The sequence below is a fragment of the Choloepus didactylus genome, chromosome 11, assembly GCF_015220235.1.
Source record: "Choloepus didactylus isolate mChoDid1 chromosome 11, mChoDid1.pri, whole genome shotgun sequence".
NCBI classification, from domain to species: Eukaryota; Metazoa; Chordata; class Mammalia; order Pilosa; family Megalonychidae; genus Choloepus; species Choloepus didactylus.
The window spans coordinates 68,507,594-68,531,023 of record NC_051317.1 but is presented as its reverse complement, the minus strand read 5'-3'; positions in this window follow the sequence as shown (position 1 = coordinate 68,531,023).

Below are 23,430 nucleotides of genomic sequence, written 5' to 3'. Positions count from 1 at the left end.
GAATAATCCATTCTCTCACCATAAAAGGAGTTAGCTGGCAGTGCCCGGGCTGTGCTCGTTAGGGCAGCCCCAGGCAAGAAAAAAAAATGAGAGGAGCCTGGGAACCACAGCCTCTCCGGGCGCAGGTGGCAGAGCCTGCGGCCGTGGAGAGAGGTGGCCCTATCGTACGACAAGGGAGAGTTGGTGAGGGTGGGAAGGCTGTATAGTCGCGGAGACCTTTCTCCCGCTTCCGGAACGTCTCCGCGCTGAACACACGGGTACGCTGGGCTTCACGGCCTTGGCTCTGGTACATTCGAGTTAAGACACTTTCCACAGAATCCTCTGACAGGCTGGTGGAGAGAGAAAAGGCGGTTTGAAGGCATTGAGACTAAAGGGATTTTTCAGTCATCACCTCCATGGTTAACTCTTGGAAAAGCCGATCCTTTTCTTTGAATTTCAGTGCGTTTGACTTTCTTGTCTGGTGTGGAACAGTTTCTCTGTGTACTCTTTTTTTCTGCTCTACTTCCTAAAATCAGAACTGAAAACTGAAAAAATGATTGTAAAACCTCATGGTGTAATTATAAGTGTTTCACCAGTTTGTTTGTTTTTAATATAAAGTGAGACTGTGTGGCATTCACACAATTTCATTGCCTAGAAAAGTCGTTTTCCACATGCAGTGTACATGCTTTTTAACATCTTGCATCGCGTCATATGGTAAGTGAATAAATCGATTCTTTGATATGATAAGCAGCCACTCATACCTTAAACACTATATCATGAATGAACAAACCTCCTAAGAATTTATTTGATTCTCCATTACTCTCAGATGACATAGTAACAAGCCAGTATTAGTATCAACTAATTACAGAACATAAAATATCTAGAAAGCATCAAATGGATACATTCTATCATTTATACTATTTCCTCATTGATGTTAGGGATCAGGAAGGGAAAACACCCAATTTTAGCTAATATGAAAAGAATGGATGATGACTGGTCTGTTTCTCACAGTCTTCTCTTCATTACCGCTATAACCACTCTGTTGTCTATGCTTCTTTGAGTAGTAACTTCTAGGATTGTGTCAGCATTTCAAACAAATCAACACTATAAAAATGAAACTGCACGTTGTCTCCCCACTGCACGCTAACCACATTGCATCACTATCACTTATGTCAGGTGGTTGTCAGTAAATGTATGAAGGGAAGGTGGGAAGTTCCACTTCTACTCACTTTCTGCTCATAGAAAATTTTTTTTCCAGTTTTCTTTCCATTTGAAGTTCTTAAAATGGGAAACAATTAGGACTGATATGCATTAATTGCCCACAATGAAGAATATGTTAAATATAAAACCTGAGGCAAACTGCTGAGACAAGTATTACAGGTTTCAGCATGTCATGAATAAACTGGGTTTACTTGCTACCAACTGAGCTGTTTTTCTCACTAGTCCTTTACATTTTCTTTCTACAGTAGCTTTTGGGAGAGAGAAAAGTAAGAAGAATCCAGAACGCAAGTCGAAAAATATGTAATGAGGTTTATTTGTACCCTCTTTTGAAAGAGTGTGTGATTCTTAACACTTATAATTTAAGAAGTAGAAGATGAAGTAGAAGATGAAGTAGAAGTAGAAGATGAAGGTTTGGGAAGTAGTTATTTTATTTTCTTAATTTGAAAACCTGAGACAGTGGAATTCGACTTTCTTTACACTCTGCCTGGAATCTACACTGCAAAAGGAAGTAAAGAGTTGTTATTATTATGTGAACAAGTCTTGTCATTGTATATTTCAGTTGAATGGATTTTTTTGGCTGGGTACAGTGTACTTTACTGATGATATATGAGAAGATAGGGCTCTTCTGAGCCCCTTCCTTTCCTCAGGGTTCTGGGGTAGAAGCTGTGGAGAAGAGGCAGTTCTCAGTGTTGGTGGGTCCAGTTGGTGGTAGGACTCTTCAGCAGCTGACTGCCTTCTCTCTTCCTCTCATGTTCTTGCTGGGGTTGCTGGTCCAGGGGCCTCTTACTCCTTGGAGGCCATGTAGGCTATGAGGTCTACCACCCTGTTGCTGTAGTCAAATTCATTGTCATACTAGGAAATGGGCTTGATGAAGTGGTCATTGAGGACAATGCCAGCCCCAGTATCAAAGGTGGAAGAACAGATGTCATTGTTAAAGTCGCAAGAGACAACCTGGTCCTTAGCGTAGCCCAGGTTGCCCTTTAGGGGGGCTGCTGATGCCTGCTTCACTACCTTCTTGATGTCATTGTATTTGGCCACTTTCTCCAGGTGGCGGGTCAGATCCATGACAGACACATTGGGGTGGGGACATGAAAGGTCATGCCAGTGAGCTTCCCATTCAGCTATGGGAAGACCTTGCCTACAGCCTTGGCAGCACCCGTAGATGCAGGGATGATGTTCTAGGCAGCCCCATGACCAGCTTGCCTCTACTGTCTTCTGGGTAGCCGTGATAGTGTGGATGGTGGTCCTGAGTCCCTCCACGATAACAAAGTTGTCGTTGGTCACCTGGGCCAGGAGGGCCAGCCAGTTGGTGGTGCAAGAAGCGTTGCTGACAGTCTTGAAGTAGTTGTCATACTTTTCATGATTCACACCCATCACAAACATGAGGGCATCAGCCGAAGGGGCAGAGAGGATGACTCTTTTGGACTCCACAACATTTTCAGCACCAGTATCACCCCATTTGTTGTACGTGGAGTCTTGCTCCTGGAAGATAGTAATGGGATTCCCATTAATGATAATCTTCCCATTCTCAGACTTGATGGTGCCATTGAACTTGCCATGGGTGGAATCATACTGAAACATAAAGATCATGTAATTGAGGTCAATGAAGGGGTCATTGATGGCAACAACCTGCACTTTGCTGGTGTTCCAGTTTGCTAATGCTGCCATTTTGCAAAACACCAGAAATGGATTGGCTTTTTTAAAGGAGATTTATTTGGTTACAAAGTTACAGTCTTAAGGCCATAATAGTGTCCAAGCTAAATCATCAACAATAGGGTACCTTCGCTGAAGGATGGCCAATGGCATCCGTAAAACCTCTGTTAGCTGGGAAGGCATGTGGCTGGCATCTGCTTGCTCCAAGGTTGTGTTTCAAAATGGCGTTTTCCAAAATGTCAGTGTCTCTTTCAACAGCTGTCTTCAAAATGTCTGTCTTAGCTGCAGCAGCTCTTCATCTGGGCCTGTGTGGCTCTTTTTTTTTTTTTTAAATTCAGTTTTATTGAGATATATTCACATACCATACAATCATCCAATCAACTATTCACAGTACCATCATATAGTTATGCATTCATCACTCCAATCCAGTTTTGAACATTTTCCTTACACTGGAAAGAATCAGAGTGAGAATAAAAAATAAAAGTAAAAAAAGAACACCCAAATTATCCCCCTCATCCCACCCTATTTTTCATTTAGTTTTTCTCCCCATTTTTCCACTCATCCATCCATACACTGGATAAAGGGATTGCGATCCACAAGGTTTTCACAATCACACTGTTACCCCTTCCAAGCTACACTGTTATACAATCTTATTCAAGAGTCAAGGCTACTGGGTTGGAATTTGACAGCTTCAGGCATTTGCTTCTAGCCATTCCAATATACCAAAACCTAAAAAAACGTTATCTATATAGTGCATAAGAATGTCCACCAGAGTGACCTCTTGACTCCATTTGAATTCTGTCAGCCACTGAAACTTTATTTCATTTCATTTCACATCCCCCTTTTGGTCAAGAAGATGTTCTCAATCCCACTATGCCAGGTCAAGATTCATTCCCGGGAGTCATTGCCAGGGAGATTTACACCCCTGGGAGTCAGGTCCCATGTAGGGGGGAGGGCAGTGAGATCACCTGCCGAGATGGCTTAGCTAGAGAGAGAGGGTGTGTGGCTCTTTTTAAAGTACTCCAGTGACCCAATAAAGACCCACGCTGAATGGGTGGGGCAACAACTCCATGGAAATAATCCAGTGAAAGGTCTCACCACAGTTGATTGAGTCACATCTCCATGGAAACACTGAACCAATAGGTTCCAACCTAATCAACTCTAATACATCTGTCCCCCACAAGATTGCATCAAAGCATATGGCTTTTTCTGGGGGACATAATATATACAAACAGGCACAGCTGGAGTTTACAATAATTCTGGTGACCAGCTGCCCAAAACAGCCAAATCTGTTTATTCCAACCTTCATCATTGTGTCCCAGGGACACAGCTGGTACTGCAAAAAAGATGCAGCTGTCTGTTAAGTGAGGAGAAGCAGCAAGCTGAATGGATTTTCTATTCTCCCTTGCAGTTTCTGCCTCAATCCCTACTCCTCTGAATAGAGGACCCAAGTTCAGTTCTTTAGAGCTATCATTAAATACTTTCTGATGGTTTGAACTCACCCACGACTGACTGACTGATTAATTTGATTACTCTGTTCTAACTGATTATTTGACTTGGGAGCTACCATTCATTTTGACAACAGTAAGTCCTCCTCAGATTAAAGGCAATGTGGGACAGACAGAACCTGAGTTATGCCAGCAGGGATGGAGTACTAAAGGGGATGATTCCTGGGAGGAAGGCAGCAGGATAAATCAGAATTGGCCTGGACTCCTTACCAGTCAAAGCTGATGAGGTCTTAGAGCATTTCTAAAGCACTAACATTCAAGTAGCGAAACCTGTGCAAATAGTTGGCCCCTTGTCTTTCATGACAGGCCATGTGGATACTCAAAACAGAGTGTAAAATGCATCTATCTGGTGCAAATAACAAAGTGCCCTTGGACACATTTGCCTTCCATATTCTCATCTAGTTAGTTCAGTGGGTTACTAGAATAGTATTAATCTTTGGCATGGGAGGAGGCCCATGATTGTAGTTGTGGTCCTCATAACTGTCCTCTCTTTTAAATGGTGCATTTCAAATGTGTGGTCTCCTAATTATTTTCATTTTCTAAGAATGAATTTTAAGCTGAGACTAGTGCTTGGAGTTATTATGCATGTTAATATAATGATTAACTCCTTTAATCTTCTTTTGGCAATAAATTACTTCTCTGGAGGCTGGTTACCACCAAGTGATGGTTACAGGCTGCTTCCTGCACTGACAATTATACTTCTCAAATTGATGGCTTTCTGTCCATTTATTTTTCTCCTCTTTTTCTCCCAAAAAGTATCTCCACTGCTCTCCCATTATGGACTGCGCTGATGGGAAAAGGAAGGGGGATCATTTACCTATTGTTGCCCATTTTTGAAGACACTGGTAGAGAGAGAAAGCTTTATTTAGTTACCTTCAGAAATCTGATCTACAGAAAGGAGGAACTTTTGGTTGTATTTTGGCTTCTTTTCACACCAAAACTGCTGTATATTTTAGCACTTCTTAAGGTACACAGAAACTCCCTGGTTTAATCTCAAGACTACCATCATCTGTTGATTGTGTTAGTCACTCTTTGTAGCACTATCACATTTGCATTCACATGTGGGATCTTCTCAGCAACCCCATGAGGGTGTTACGTAGGTGTGACTGAGACTGCCATGTTTCATGAAACTGTTTCCATTTCCTCCTGAACACACAGCTAGATGCTATTTCCCAGACTTCCTTGTGGTTAGGTGCAGCCCATGTAACTGAATTCCAGCCCGTGGAGCATAGGTAGAAGTGATATGTGCCACTTCCAGGCCTGATCTGTATCCCCTGATCCTCCGTGCTCTCTATCTTCCCTCTTCTGCTAAACACATGCAAGGACCTTGTGTGTGGCAGAGCTACTAGGTAGAAAGTGAGTAGGTTCCTGAATGCCTGCATGTGTTTAGCATCCATTGGAGTGACTAGGTCCCTGAATCCCTGCAGTGGAGTGTGGGACCTCATTCCAATCCCAGTGACCCTCATTGGACAATGAGAAATAATCCACGAGATTTTGGGAAGGCTGCGGCTTTCAGCAGTGAGCCTATCCTGACTAACCCAGTGGGACTGGTGTCATCTCTCTTCAATGGATGAGAGCGTGGGCACAGAAAAGCTATGTGACTTGCTCAAAGTCACTAGAATTAGTAGGAAGAGTTGAAATTTATCCAGTGCATGCTTTGTATGAGGCACTGTGTGAAATACATTATGTACATGTCATCTAACCCTGAAACAAACCTATGAGGAAGGGACTAGGTAGCATTATGACCATTTTCAAGATGAGCAAACTAAAGTTTGATTAAGAAATGTGGGGACATTACCATTTTTTAAAGACTACCCAGCATCTGAACACCTTGCCTGTTTATAGGAATTTTCCACTGTGTGATGTTGTTGAAAGCAAGGTTCTCCCATTATAGAAGCTAACTGGGCTAGGCCCGCCCTCTTTCCATACCCTGCCACCACTTGAGCATGTGACCTTGGCTTGACCAATCAGGTGCCACTGCCCAGGACTCTATAATCTTGAGGGAGTGGCACAAAGACACAAGAACGATTTTAGGAGTCATTCACAGTGATACTGAGAGTCTGGTGATGCCGGCCCTGAAGGTCCTGTGGTGGCAGTGGCTGCTGGTAGAGGTATCCTAGCTACTCAGCTATGAAGGTGTGAGCTTGGCTGCATTTCCTGTCTTGTTGACTCTTTGAGCAACCACATACCTTTCCATTAAATCACTTTTCAGCTTAAATTGTACATAATCTGTTTCTATTGTTTGCAAAGAATAACTCTGGTTAGTACAGAGAGATTGAGTAAATTATCTGTGATGATAAATGACAGAGCCAAAATTTTTTTTCTTTATTAGAGAAGTTGTGGGTTTGCAGAGAAACCATGCATAAAATACAGGATTCCCTTATGCTGCCCTATTATTAACACCTGGCACTGGTGTGATACAGCAAAGGTTTTAATCTATGTCTGTTTGACCCTAAAATCTAAACTCAATACCTCTATATTACCCAGCCCAAACTGGAACACCAGCCGTATGACTCTTGGTGCCTTTTTTTCTCCCTCAATGTCATTGACTTTGGGATAAAGAAACTCTGTATTCAAGGCCATAGTATTTAATATTGACTATGTAATCACAGCATAGTTGCTACAGAGCAAAATTAGGGAATTTTACCCCAGGTACAGAACTCTCCTAGTTCTCTCCTGGTAGACTTTGAAATTATCTATTTTGAATGCAAGACTTAAGGCCATGGACTGTAGTTTCCATAAAGGAAGGAACTGTTTGTGTTTTATTTATCATCATATCTATAGATCATACTTTAGGCATGGAGATCTAACATGACCACATTCTGGTCCAGGGCTCCCCTGATAAGGTGGGAGGTCATCAGAATACTAATTGAATAAAAACATACACAAAATTATGACAGAAGGTACATATACATTTTCCTATCGTCCAACCTTTCTTCACAGCAAAGTATATAGAACGAATGAAAAATCTCAAATTTGGGATACCCTTCTTTCCTTTCAGGTTGGTTTGACCAACTGACTTTCAAGCTTGTTTAGGTGATGAATTGGTGGACATAACATAAACATAGAGAAGGAAGGAGAAAGAGTTTGACCAAAGTCCAATAATTAGAGGTCTTCATTTGCCAGGCTGCTGTGACATTACCACAAAATGGGCTAGCTTAAACAGTGGGAATTTATTGTCTCACAGTTTTGAGGCTAGAAGAAGTATAAAATCAAGATATTGACAGGACTTGTTTTCTCCCAGAGTCTGTACATGCTGGGGCTGGCTGCTGGTAATCCTTGGGGCAACTTGGCTTGTACATCTGCCCCTCATCATATGGTGATGTCCTCTCCTTCTGGCTCCTGTGACTTCTGGGTTCTCTGTATAAAACCTCCAGTAATCCAGTTTAAGGCCTGCCCTTATTCAATTGGGCCACACTTTAACCAATAATAACATTCTCTGGATGTCCTGTTTACAATGGGTTCATACCCACAGGAATGCAGTTAATATTACGTACTTGTGTAAATTGTTGCACATAATTCAATCTATTACTACCGTGGATAAACATTTTGTACAATGGCAGGGTAGCGAGTTAAAAACCTTTGCTGAAGTATGATGGTAATGGGAAAAGAATGCATAATTAGATGAAAGGATTTGGGAAATGGCAATGTCATGAACCCTTTAGAGGTGGGAGACAATGTGAAGCAGACATTTGTCGTCATAAACCAAAAGAAGTGGTAGTGACTATTTTCTTCTTTTTGACTCTGTCCAGAGCTATTTCGGGGCAACTTTAGGCACCTTAGGCCCTAAGCACCTATTTCTTTTTTCATCCAACATTACAGTCGTAACTCCTCTTTCACTTCATTGCTCTGTATCATCGGAGCAGTAAAGTAGTAGAAGGTTACAGGAGATAACCCATTACTACACCATGTTCAAAGCAAAAAGATATAAAATCAATTCTGTGTGTGTGTGTGTGGTAAGTGATATTATGCCCCAGAATAAGTTTCTGATTTTTGATTTTGAGATATCTTTAAGAAAAATTGGGACACACTTATTTGGGAGAAATGAAGTACAAATCTGCCTGGAAGCAGGGAGTGAATGTGATACATACATTTATAATCTGTGATCAGTGCTATGAAAGAAAAGACTCAGTGCTCCTTATCTGCTGTATCTAAAGCCTGGGAGAAGACAGGTTGGGATCCTACAGGCTGTGTGAACTGGAGCAGAAGAGGTCTCTGAGAATTCAGAGAATGAATCTTGAGGAAACTAGGAACTGGATAAACCTGAGCCCAGAGCATTGGAATAAAGGAAAATATCAAAGTTTGAACAAAGGAGCCTATGGCTTGGAGCCTATGGCTTGATCAACTCAGTCATGTGGACACTTAGTGAACACCTGCAACAGAAGTTCAAAGCTCTTAATTGGTGGTGGTGGTAGGATTTGAAATAAACTAGGATTCTTTTCCGAGGATAACACCAAATTCACCATCTGTTGAAATTCAATCCAAGAATTAGCCTCAGGCCTGACCTTCCAGGTTAATGGATACTGATCATATTGATCATAAAGGGAACCAAGGTAATGGGTTAGAATTCTGCTGTAGTTTAAGAAAATCTGTAGGTATGAAAGACTGAGGAAGGTCATTTCCTTCTAAGTAAATGAGTTAGACAAGCTATTTTTTTTAAATAGGAAAACTTATTCTACATTATAAAAGATAGCAACAGTGCTTGTTCTAACAAGAAACAGGATTTGATTGGCCATATAAAGAGCAAACTTTTTGAGTCCAAATTATTTTGAATATCTATTTTCCTATAAAATAATTGATTATATTAAAAGAGCTATAACATTTGCCTAAAGCAGATCTTCAGAGAGAAAGATTCATTTGTTTAATCTTAAAAGAAAAGCTGGTACATTTAGGAGATACCTAATTTGAGGGCTAAGTCAAATATAGATTTTTTCCGTCATTCTTGAATGAATGTAAAATTGTCAGTTGTTAAGGAATGAAAATCTTGTGAGAGTTTGGTAGCTGAAACAAAAATATACATTTCATAAAATTGTCTCGCTGTCTTAATGATTTGTCTTCATCTCTGATTATATTCTGCCACTACTATAGGGGCTTTAAAAAATATGTTGGCAGGGCATTGTTTAACATGGTGTCCACTTTGAAACTAAACCTGCTCAGTTTGAATTCTGATAACAATCAGTTCTGGCATAAGTATCCCACCTATGGATCGAAACAAATAAATCATAAAAAGAAAAACGGTTATTTGGTTTTGTTTTTTTTTTCTTGGCATGGATCTCATTTTGATATATCTTGTTTCCCAAACTAGGCATTAAAAAAATACTCCTAAAAGAAAAGAAATAAAATATATTTTCCTCTTGAGGAAGATACACTCTAGTTGAAGTCTTATCTGGCTCACATAACTTTGGAGAATGTTTTTACAGACTTCTCTAGGTCTGTACCTGTTGCACAGTCACCTTAATTTCAAGGCGTGGCACTAGAAATGCCCATTTTATGTAGTGTCCATAAATCCTATATTGTCAGAGAAAGTTCAAGGGTTACTCTTTTTGGCCTAGATGACAGACCATTCAGCTTTTAACCTCAAATTAAATCTTTTAGCTCTTGCCAAAGACTGGTATTAAAAGAGGAATGATTAAAAAAAAATACATATATTAATTTAATAATTTCTACTTTTTAAAGGCTTTCTCTTGGTGTTTTTTAAGGGTTAGGTTACTTTCTTAAGACTTATTTTTGCATCTGACTTTTTCCCCTGTGTTTTTGTGAGATGAGATTTGTGCAAAAGGGCAGAGAATATGGTCCATTGTTTGACAGATTTGCACAAACATATTCACTTATAGAGAGAAACACCTGAGATTTCTGTAGCTTTATGAAACCTACATTTATCAGAAAGTATTCAGTTCTGTCCAGATAATTCCCAGATGGCTATGTGGAGGTTGGTGGAGCACTTGTTTGTTTTTAGGGACTTGGGGAAATCATTTCCTTTGCAGAGTCAGTATCAACCCTAAGACCCCCCAGTGAATATGCTAATTGTGGTAGCATTTAAACTTAGGGCAGATGCTAACATTTCATTTTCCTCTTCCATCCATAGTCATGATAAAATCTTTCCTGTAATTTGAATTGAGGGTCACTATTGGGAGGTTCCCTTTTATACAACCCCTCCTCAGAAGAAACTGCCCTATAAAAATAGTGACCCCACCCTCCTCCCTAGAACAGCAGACAGCTGTTGAGCCCTGAATCCACAAACCCAGGAACCTGGACAACAAGGATCCTGCACTCTCGTCCCAAATGATTTGTAGAACTGAGCCACGTAGAGCTTCACTCCTCCTTTCCTTTCTTTTACCTCTCCTTCTTTCCTTCCCATTTTCCTCCCCTTCTCTCACTCTTTATCAACAACCTCAATAACTAAGATTTATTAAGCATTTGCCAGGTACCAGGCAAGATGCAAAGTGCTTTCAGTGAATTATTTTTCTTACATTCTACAAATGAGGACAGCGATCCTAAGAGAAGTTAAGTAATTTGTTCAAGGTTACAGAGCTTATGAGTGCTACGGCAGGGAGTCTGTGTTCATGACCACAGAATTATACTGTCACTTTCCCTTTCTCCAACCCTAGTAAGGAGGTCCACTCTTAAATACTGCACCCTGTTCTTTAAAACACAAGAGAACAAAAAGCAACCACATTTCAGTAACAACACAGGCGAAAGTCTAATAATGATGGTATATTCAGTTTAGCCACGTATCACCTACCCCAGGAAGCAGGTGTTGGAAGCAGGAAGCAGAAAATTCTTCACCATATTTCTCACTTGGACTTACAGCCACTTATTTGAACTTCCTACCTTACGTGGGGGTAATCTACCACTTCTGCAACTGCCAAGGAGATTGGTATCAAGTTTGATGATGTTTAAATGATTGAATAGTTCCTTTTCAAACTCTGGTTTATTTGGTTCACAAACATATGGGCCAAATCAACTTTCCTACTTAAGTTGAGCCTATGCATGAAGATAAAGTGGAGCATTGTGTCAATAAGATGAAAAAACATTGAACGAGGGCAAGCTGTGTGCCAGGGATTATACTAGGCACTTTATATTATATTTATTCTAGTTAAGCCTCTTGTAAACCTACAATGCAGATAGCATTATTGCCCCATTTTACAAAGGAGTGAACTAAGCCTTAGAAAGCTGTCCTTAAGTATGGCAGTGGAAGAAAGGTAAGAGAGTGATTCCTTAAACATTCAGTTATAGAGAGATAGTTTAGCATGCTAAGTGGGAAATCAGGCCTTCGTCGTCATTAGCTGTGTGATTTGGGGCAAATTAACTTCCAGAAGTTCACTTTCTTCATGCTATTATTTCTTATTGGGGCTATCTAGCTTTCCAGCCCTGTCAGCAGATGTCATTGCCATGATCACCCTCTAATAAGGCTCGACAATCTCTCCTCTCTTTCATCACTCAATGCCTTGCCCATGCTTATTCATGGCCTCACGTCCATCAGACAGCAGTGCACACAATATGAGGTTTCTTTGGATCTGTTGCTCTACCAGAATATAAAGCCACTAAGAAAATCTGCATTCATTTTGGTGTGTCTCTTTTATGGGCATTGAGATGGGAACAGGCACAGGCAGAGAAGAATTAGCACTAACTCAGGGACAACAGATACCAACAATGTATCCTCTATCCCTCTCCTCTTTCTGTACCCATTCCAGACGTTGCTAATCATTGACATCACTCCTTCCTTCAGGGCCCCACCACCAATACATTAGCGACAGCACAAGAAGTGAAACTTCTTTGCTGTGATTATCTAGCACACGATGTGCCTAGAGTTGATTCTGAGACCCTAAAAGGTGATGCTTCTAGGAAGTTATGTGTGTGAGCTCCTCTTTGCCTAGGCAGTTGTGGAAAGGCTATGGAGATCTTTAATCAGGGTTTTCTCAGGCTTTGTGCCAAGAGAATATGAAAGTGGAAACAAACCATGATCATTAAATAGGTGACTGGGAAAAAAATCTCATCAAAAAGAGAGGGTCCTGAAAGGCATACTCAGCTATGAAAAAGAGACTTCGAGACTGTCTGGAATGCAATCCAACAACATAATGATATCCTCATGCAAAGTACCTGCCATTTGCCATTCGGGGGGCAGTAGAACACGTAATGAGGAAGTGAGGCACCGATTACACTCGGGTCAAACTGTGACATTTACTCTGAAAGTTTTCTGTTGTTACAAGCTAGCTAAATCTGCTAACACCTTAAATAGAATTTGGGGAGCCAAGTAGAGAGTAAATGATTGAAAAAGGGTGAATTGTGATCATTAAAGCCTAACTTTACTCAGTTGATACTTCATGCTGTACACAAAAATGAATATTTGGAAAATTGAATCATTTAAAACCTGTGGCACAGAAATTTCTGACATAATGGAGCCCTCTGGAGAATATTTTCCTAAAGGATCAAACATTTACTAATTATATCTATTTTACCTTTTGCTTTAATGAATGTGTACTTTAATTCCTCTCATTTGCATAAAGTAGAATACATTTAAAAAATTATATCTATGCAAGTTGAAATCTTGTTTATTTTCCATACCAAAAGGATAAAATGCTATTTGATTTCCTCATTATGACTGCAGTAAACAATAATTAACTCTAGAACCAGGGGGAGGAGAAAATTCAACTTTTACTCTGCCTTGACTATTTCAGGGAATTGAGCTTATTCAGGATGATTCTGTTGCTGTATTAGATGTTAAAAAACGTGGGTACCTGCAAGAGCTGAATTATTTCCCTAAATGTCTTCCTGATCTCCAGGGATTTGTAAGGGTCTTTCAGAAGAACACAACCTTCTAGTTAGCAAATATTTGTGAACTGCATTCTTTTGAAGAAAAATTTACTCTTTAATTTGATAACCTCTGTGGGCCTGAAGAAGAAGATATTGAAACTTTGGCTGCTGGAAAATATTGAGTATTTAAGAGTATCATACTCAAGATGGTCTGTGAATTAGTGTGTGGTTGAATGAAGGAATACCTTGTTCTTAACACATCAGCTTTCTTCCTTCCTTATTAATGTAATAACTTCACTAATACGAATACAGAAGAAAGAATATTATTGCACTTTCTCTGCCTTGAAGCTTCGTTCTTAATTTTATTTGAAAATGCAACAGAATGCAATATTCATGTACTTTGGCTTTAAACATTAGTTTAGGAAATATGGGGTGTTTTTCCTATAATAACATAAATACTTAAAGATAAAAATGCCTGTATGCTATTCAGTTTTTTTATATTGAATGATTTGAAGACAGTGAAAGAAGTGGGAAAGAAGCAGGGAGAGAAGGAGGAAGAATGGATAGATGGAGGGAGGGAAAAAGAGAAAGAGAAAGGAAGGAGGAAAGAAGGGAGGGGGAGAGAGGAGAATAAGAAAGAGAAAGAGAGAAAGAAAGAAAGAAGGAAGGAAGGAAGGAAGGAAGGAAGAGAAAGGAGGAAGGTAAGAAAGAAGCACGTGACTGGTTGGTATCAGTTATACATTTTCTCACAGTCCAACCCACAGATCAAATGTGATATTATGGGCATGTTACTTTTGAAGTTCCATTTAGATGTCCCCAAGGTAACTGAAACAAACCAGAACAGAAAGTCTATGTGTCATTAACTGCTATTAATAATGTAGGAGATTTGGATGACTTACTAGCAGTTACTTTGTATTCTTTTAGAATTGCTAAGTTCATTTCAGGTGTTTCATTCTGAACAAGGTGGGTCATCCTTCCCTAAGAGATTGACCCTTTCAAAATGAAAAGAGGGAATATAATTTTTCCCTATGTTTGCCACTTCCCCACCATAAAAATTATTGTATACAGTACCTATTCTTATACTTTACAGGTTAAAAAAGAAAAATTGCAACCTTTTAAAAATTAGTGAGCTTAGAACATTTTCATTTCTGAACCTGCCTAGAAGAAGTTCACTACTATATTCCTCTGTTAGAAAATCTCAATCCACATTGTCATGAATGGTTCCAAGATGTCTAACAAAAAAAATCACAAACTTGTTTAACTTTGTTAACAAAGTTTTGTTAGGAAAAATATACAACTCATTCATGATTTTATGAGTCTTATTGCTTAGGGTGAAGCTAAATTAATTTATGTAAAAGAATGAGCAGATTTAAAGAAAATATATGTGAATAATGGTAAAGATATAGATGTGGCAAAATCATGAAGGTGGTAAGCGGCTGTCTGAAGGCTGGGAAACGCTGGTCTCTTCTACAAAGGTAGAAATGGAACTCAGAGTATTCAAGCAAGTTGCACTGTTTTGCATGTATATATTCATACTGGTAGTCAAGAAATTTGGAGGTGGCATGTGGTTAGCTCTTTGGTTCTACCTGAAAATAGGTAGATCTTGTGATCTTGGAGAAACCTGTTCTTAGATCTCAGTTTTCTTATCTATAAATAGAGTTGGATTCTAGAATATCTGTAGCTGACTTCAGATAAAAAGCTCAGATATGAACAAAAGGGTACCATGGTGGTCTCATCTGCTTACCCCCATCAGGGACTCTGGAACACAGGGAAGGTCTTTTATTTTGGTGTCGTTAGCCCAATGCCATGCTGACCTCACCTTAGTGAGTATTAATCAAAGCTGCAGTGCTCATGCATTAGTTATTGGACAGAGGCTGGGGCAGAATCTTTAATTCCATGGCATAGCTATTCTTTGGGGTTCTGGAAAAACGTTCTCTCTCTTAGCTTTTCTCTCACAGTGCCTGAAACAGATTCTTGGATTTGAGATACCTTTACATGACTGGAGAACCAAGTGACAGTTCTACTTCCAGGTAATTCCATGAAGTGAGGCCAGAGGACTATTTAGACAGAAGAATCAGTTTGGTACTAATCTTGAAACCAAGGAAAAGCTCCAAGTGGACCCAGAGCAGCTTTCCCTCACATAGAGGCAGCTGCTCCAGGACCCAGTTTTACTTTGCCCTCTCCTCGCTCTCTTTCCTTTTTGTTTTCTTTCTTTATATAATGGCATTCCAAATATCTCTCACTGTACTCAGAAATGCAAAGAAAATGCAGTTTCTTTAGTTTGTACAATTGCTCCAATCTTCCTAGGAAGAAAGAAAGATTTATTTTAGCCAGATTCACAATCCAAATAGCATCTTTATGTAGTCCCATCTCTACTTGGATGATTTGGATAAATTCTCAGTCTTTGAGATTGTATTACTTTCTTCAATTCTTCTTCAAGCAGGTACCTGGGTCCACAAAGATGTGCTTCTTGCATGACCAGGTAGTACGGCATGATATGGGGGTTTACTTTTTTCTTTTCTTTTAGGGCTAATCACTAGTGCCATCAGCATTGCCTAAATGATTCTTCTTTTACACCCTGGTTTGAAATGAAATCTTTTGCATTAACTAAATTCCTATATATATCTGGTTCTGTTTCTGGCCTCTATTTTGATCCTCTCTTCTGGGGCCACCCAGTCCCACATTAATTTTTTTAAAATCTTAGATTGTTGGCATAATGTATTTGGTGCAAGCAAAAATACTTCATATTCAGTTAAACAATGGGAATCAATTGATAATTGACTGCCATACTATTTTAATTGTCAGTTTTAGAGTGTAGTAGCTATTTGGAGAGCAATACTTATCCATCTCTGCCCCCAAAAGTTTTTTTTTTTTTTTTTTTTTTTTTTTTTTTTTTTTGTGGGTAGGGAGGAGAGCTATTCTTACATGGTTTCTCTTCCATACAAACTTTAGAATAATCTTTTATGTTCTGTAAATTTCCTGTTTTACTTTTGATTGGGACTGCATTGAATCTACAAATGGAGAATTGACATCAACATCATATTGAATCTTCCAATCTGTTCTTGATTTGAACTGTTTAAAATTTTGACTTTTTTCTTGTTAGATTTAAACCTAGGTTTTTTTAGAAATGGTTTTTGGTAATATTGTGAATGGGATCCTGTGACCTAATAGCTTATTGTCAGGGACAATATAAAATAATGGTTATGTGTACAAACTCGGCCAGGCTCTGTCACTTACTAGATGTGTGACCTTACACAAGTTACTTTAATTTTATGTACCTTAGTTTTTTCCTCTTTAAAATTAGGGTAATAGTAGTAACCTCCATCAGCATTAAACAAGTTAAGACTTAATTACTTAGCACAGTACCTGGTACATTGTAAGCTGTCAAAAACAGATAGCTGATATTTCTGATGGTGTCTAGGACAATTATTGGTCACAATACTGAACTCTTGTTAGTGTTGGCTCTTTTTTTTCAGTTAATTGTCTTGAAATCTCTGAATAAACAATCATATCATACGATAAAAAGAATATCAGTTTAGTTTAAGTACTTTCTTTTCCTCTTTCTCACTCTCAGATCCCTCCCTCCCTCTTTTCCTTCCTTCCTTCCTTCCTTCCATCCATCCTTCCTTCCTTTGTTCCTTTTTTTTGTGAGAGGAATTCTTGACTGAGGTCTTCAGCATAATGTCAAATAGTAGTTGAGATACTGAGTGTCTGTGTCTTTGTACTGACTATTCCAACCTCCCATATTCCAAACATGTGGTATATATGATCAATATACCAAAATTTATAAATAATTTTCTATCCTTTTCTTAACTCACCATTATGACATCAGCATTTTTCATGTTAATAATCTTTTTTAAGGCATTATTTGCTCTGTATTGCATATTTAAAACTGTATATTATAGAATATTACAATACAAACATATACATATATTAAATACATGTGTGTAGTTTAAATAACGATAATAATAGGAATACCCATGTACGCACCATTCATTTTAAATGGAAGATTAGTAGATGCTTATGAGTATCTTGTGCTCTTCTTCAGTTGCATCCTGAATTTTGTATCAATCATATCCTTGATTTTCTTTTTAGTTTTACCACAGGTGTATAAATCCTAAGGGAGAAAGGTTTGTTTCAGCCAGATCCGTAATTGAAACTGACCTTTTAGATAATTCTGTCTCTTGGATGATTTGGATTAATAGATATGTATAAGTATGTTGTTTGTTTTACCTAACATAATTTACTTAATAATTTCCCTATGGTTCTCATTTAAGTGGGTTTATATTTTTTGTTGTTTAAAGGAAAAATGCAACAAATATCTTTGGAATAGAACTTTTTTCATATTGAAGATTCTTTCCTTGGACTAGATTCTGAGAAGTGAAATTGCTAGGCCAAATGTGTGGCTGTTTTAAAAGCTTTGGACAAATACCAATTGTCAAATTGCTTTCCAAAAGGCTGATATCAGTTTATATTTTCAAAAAGTCATGAATATGAGAATGCCTATTTCAGTTCAATTGTCACCAACACTGAGTGTTATTAACTTGAAAGGCAAGATATATGTTAAAATGTATTAATATAACTCCTTATGAGGTTGAAATTTTTAAAAGACCATTTAAGAATTAGAAGGCTACTCTACATACAGAAATGCTCACACGTCATAAGTGTTTGGCTTAATGAATTCTCACAAAGAGAATTTCCAACTAATACCTAGATAAGGAAACAGATCTGCACTCCAGAAGCTGTCCTTGCGTTTCCTTCCAGTTTAAAGACTGTCTTTAATTTTATGTAAAATATCTGAAGAAAGGAAATAATTGACTTTACTTGGCCAATTTAATTTTGACAGCTAGCAACAAGTTTTCTTACTATAAAGGATGGAAGACTTGGAAAGGTTTACATATGCTTAAGGCTGTTATTCTCCTTACAATGTAAACTAGTGAATTTATAAACCAGGTAAAAAATCTTTCAAAATAATTTGATGTTATCTGACTATCCAGTCAGACAACTTTACGTTTAATCATAGTTTTCATGCAAGTGATAATAGTACATTTCTGTGTACAGATACTTAAATTCACTGAACAGCAATAGAGATTATGCAGATGCTTATTTGAAACACAGATTCAAGGGTCCCAGGTAAGACCTATGAGTCATTATTTGCATTTTAGTAAGCACCTTGAGTGATGCTGATGCTTGCAAAAGATCTGTGGACCACATTTAAAAGGATGCTGCACCAGAGGACAAATGTCTTCTCAAAGAAAGGCATTCTAAAAAAGTTGGTAATTGAAGCAGTTACCTAAGAAAACCCATCCACATGGCATGACCTCAATTTTAGAAATATGCACTCAAAGAGTATACATTTTGCTCCTTTATTCCTTTCTAGGCTTTACTACTTAGACCTGGACACATGGTATTTAACATTGGGGCGGTATAGTTCGTATAACCTGAACAGGAAATGTCTAGTTCAAAATACACCCCTTGATTGCATCATCTTTGAAACTGATCGGTACAAATGTTCTAGCCTTTCAAAGAATCACCCTTAGCTTATTTATCTTGGCAATCTTAGGGGTATGTTATCTGTATTATTGTGGTAGCCAGGTAAAACACTATCACTTATGATTTTACATTTCTATGAAGTAGCAATAAAATGGAAACCAGCAACAACTGCTTTCCTCCTCCCCAAATAGCATTCCATTTAACCTGGGTCCATCTCTTTGGTGCTGGGATAATTTTTAAAGGGTTAATTCACATTTATAGCCAAAAGAAAAGTTCAAAAACATATCCCTTTGTTTACTTTGTCTAGACATTGGTAACACTCAATTTCATATGCTTTTGGAGTGCCATTTTAGAAAAAGCAGTGTTTGACTAAACAGTCAAATGTTAGTTAATAACCCATAGTTGTTTTTTTATGGGGTCTGGCTTTAGCTTTGAATTATTGTAATTAGAGGTTTAACTTTTTCTGTTAGGCTTGAAAGATTAAAGTCTTATTGATTTTACTCCTTCAGTGTTGCTTGAATCCATATAGCTCTCTCCATCTCCACCATCACCTTGGTCTAATTCACTTTCTTCTAGCTCCTGGTCTATAGCCAGAGACTCCTAACTAATTTCCCCTCTTCTACTCTTGCCCCCTCTAAGTCCTCCATATGACTCTCAGAGTGATCTTTTTAATAAAATGAATTGAATCATGTCATTCTTCTGCTTTAAGTCCTTCAGAGGCTTCCCATTCTTCAGCTAAAATGTCCTCAACATAGCCCACAAATTCCTGCACCATCTGCTCTGTCCTCCCCTTCCAACCTCAACTCTACTCCATCTCCCTCTTTCTCATTATGCTCAAGTTAACACTGGTCCTGCTTTGGTTCTTGAACCCATTCAAACCCTTCCATATTTCAGGGCCATTGCAAAGGCTGCTCCTTCTGCTTGGAATTCTCTTTCCACAATATCACCTGTCTAAATTGTGTCCCTCTTTTAGACCTATACTCAAATGTCACATCCTTAGAGAGGTCTTTCAAATCTAAATTGTGTCTATCCTGTTTTTTTTTTTCATGAAATATTATTTTCTTTTAGCACTTGTCACAATCTGTAAACATAGATTTATGTGTTTGTTCATTTAAGGTCTGCCTTTCCTGTCAGTCTATTTTGAGAGAAAAGATTATAGCTACTCTGTTCATCACTCTAACTCCAATGTCTAGCACAGCACGGAATGAATTAAAATGAAGATTTGTTGGTACTGAATCAAGTAAAATAGAGACTTGTAATCATACCATGTATTAGTTATCTGCAACTGTGTAACAAATTAATGCAAACTTAGATATTTACTTAAAATATTTGCTTGAGACAACAAATATTTTTATCTCACAGTTTTGGTGGGTCAAGAATTTGGGAGTGGCTTGTCTAACTGGTTCTGGTTCAGGATCTCCCATGAGGTTGCAGTCTAGATGTTCAGCCAGGGTTGTAGTCATATGAGGACTTGAATGGGATCTGTTTCCAAGATGGCTCACTCACATAGCTGCTAGCAGGAGGACTGAGTTCTGAGCCACATGGGCCCCACAGGGTTGCTTGAGTGACTTCATGACATGGCAGCTGGCTTCCCCCAGAGCAAGTGATCCATGAAAGAGAGAGAGAGCAAGGAGGACAAAGTCTTTTAGGCCCTTATTTTGAATATTACACATTGTCAGTTTTACCATACCCTATTTGTTAGAAGCAAATAACCATATTTTTAGGGAGATAATATAGCCTCCACATTTTGAAGGGAGAAGAATCAAACAATTTGTGGACATTTTCTAAAACCAGCACAATTCTTCCTCTTGCCCCCAATTATTTACATTGCCTATATATGCAAAATACACTAACCTTTTCCCCACAAGTCCTCTAACCCCCAAGTCTCATCCCTTTACATGATCAGCTCAAAATCTAGGATGTAAGCATAAAAACCAGGTTCAAGTAGGATGAGACACCTCACTATAGACCCTTAAGTACAGTTCCTTTAATATCATTCCTCACAATTTAAAGACCTATGAACTGAAGACTATAGTTGTTTTAGTTTCCTGGGCTGCTCAAGCAAACACCATGCAATGGATCAGCTTAAACAATAGGACTTTATTAGCTCGCAGTTTTGAAGCTAAAGAATGTCCCAATCAAAGCATCATCAAGGCATCATCTTCAGTCATCCTGACAATTGGCGTTCTGGGGCTGGCTGCTGGTGGTCCTCGGTCCTGGTCTCTGCCGTCACATAGCAATGCACATCATGGCCTCTCCTGGCCTCTTCATTCTCTTCTGGATTCTGCTGACCTTCAGTTTCTTGTTTTCCAGAGCTTTTCTCCCTCTCTGTCTGAATTTCATTCTCTTATAAAGGACTCCAGTAATTTGATTAAGACCTGTCCTGATTGAGGTAGGCCATACATTGACTGAAGCAACCTCGTCAAAAGGTCCTACTTACAATGGGTTCACACTCACATGAATGAATTAAGTTTAAGAATATGTTTTTCTGGGGTACATACAGCTCCAAACCATCACATTAGTTATCTTGCCCCCCACCCCATGCCAACACACGCACATCCAAACTACAATGGTGAGATGGGCCTAACGTAACCACTATAAACACTTATATTCACAAAGAGAGAAAATGGGAGATATAGAGAAGTCACTGGTCCACAGCAATTCTAAAATCCAGTTGAGCATATTTTGATTAGGAATCATGGCCTGGGAATAATTCTCCATGGTTCTTGACTCCACATTCTGCCCTTCTTATGCCCTCTGAACTATTTTCTCTTTTTTCATGAAAGATAGCATATGTTTGCAGTTGAGTAGTTTCTCAGCTATTTTCCTGCTTGGAGAAATTTGGGGTTCCAAAGCCCTTTTTTCATTTTTTACTTTCTCTTTCCCTCTCAGTCCAAGCTGGTGGTGTTTCTGCCAATGTGATATATGTAAAAATGGAAGTATTTATAAAAATTACTTTATATAGAAATTATATGAAGGAGGAGATTAATTCTTCTGTTGGCAAGGGAGAAGTTTCTGAGAAAACTCCAATGTGATTAAAAGATGATGTCTAAGTGACATTTTTAAGAGTGAATAGAAATCTAGCAGAAAGACTGCATAGAAAAGAGCAATCTAAGCAGAGGGCATAGCATGTACGAAGGTAGAAAGAACTCAAAGAATAAAATATACAAGTGACATATTTCCAGGAAGACATAGGAGATGAGGACAGTAAGATAAGCAGGGGCTACCTGATAAAAGATGTGATATGGCAAGCCAAGACTTTTGGATTTTATCCTGTAACTCAATATTTTTCAAAATATGGTTGACCAACCTCCCACATTTGGGTACTTAGTAGAATTGCAGCTTCCTGGGCCCTATTCTAGACCTACTAAATGAGACTCTCCAGAGGAAGTACTCAGGATCCCTATGTTTTAAGATCAGCTTCCCTAGGTCAGGGGTCTTAGCAGATTTTCAGTAGGATATGGGTACCACAGGAAGATTTGCATTTTATATAAACTACTCTGGAGGGTGGCAAGATGGACAGAAAGGGACATCCATATGGAGGCTTTTGCTATGGTCTGGGTAAGATATATGAAGGTTTGTGGAGGTAAAGAGAGAAAGAAAATTGAAGAGTTATGAAGATAATAAAAAGCATAAACAAAATATTTATGGTACAATGTAGTTTTTATGTATTTGTATATCTTATAAATATGTAAAATCTACAGTGCACAAATGTGTAAAGGCTTTGTGGGAACACAGTAGAGGGAAAACATAACACCAGCAGTCAAGAAAGCAAGAGGTGGGAGAACCTAAGATGGTGGCTAGGTGAGACAGGGCAAAAAAACACCTCTGTGAAAAATACTAGATAAAAACCAGAAAGTGACCCAGAACACCAGTTTCAGCGATGCACCAGCTGGACAAGGTCTGCTAAAACCACAGGGACTGTGCACTTGGTGAAACCAGGAGTCTGCATTCTGAAATGAGTGAGTAAGCCAGCTGAAAGTCCTGTGGCATTTGGAGACAGACTAGTTCTTTTAAAAGAAAAACAAAACAAAACCCAGGAGCAGCTGTAGTTATGACGGTGAGAACCGTGCAGTGAAGCATGGCAGGAGCGGGCTGTGCCAACCTCTCAGTATCTGGGGTGGAGGATAGCCCGCTGCTGATTCCCTCAGGGTCAGGGGGGCAGAGGGGAGAGCCAAAAGGAGAAAGAAACCACGCTGCTTGCAGCCAGCTCTCTGGCAGGCTGGAGACACTCCTGCCTGGGGCCATACCCACAGCCCAGAGCCACACCAGGAAACCCAGTGTGATGGGGAGTGTATCCCACAGCACCATGCACACGCCACAGTATCAGCCATGGACAGTGGCCTTGGGTGCATACACAGCTAGTTGTCCTGGAGCTGGGAAGGCGGAGCTGTGCGAAAAGGGTGGGGGGGGGTTGAGACGCCCCATTCAACCATCTTTGCATCAGGCTGGGAGTGCCCCTGCATGACCTGGCGGCCCGGGGCTTCCCTTGAGGGATGGCATGCACTTGTGATGTAGCACAGCCTTCCCTCAGCAGAGGTCCCAGAAGATCACAGCTGAGAAGGGGGGCCCACTCGGAAAACCCAGGGATGCTACGTCAAAGCCAGCAACTTGTGGGTCAGTGGCAGAGAAAATCTAGGGCAAAACTGACATGAAGGCTTGGACTCTTGCAACAGCCTTGAATCTCCGGTAACACCTGGGAGGTTTGATTATTAAAGCTGCCCTGCCTCCCTAACCACCCAGACACATGCCCCACATTCAGGGTGGACAGCACCAACAACACATCCAAACTTAAACTTAGTGCACCAATTGAACCCCACAA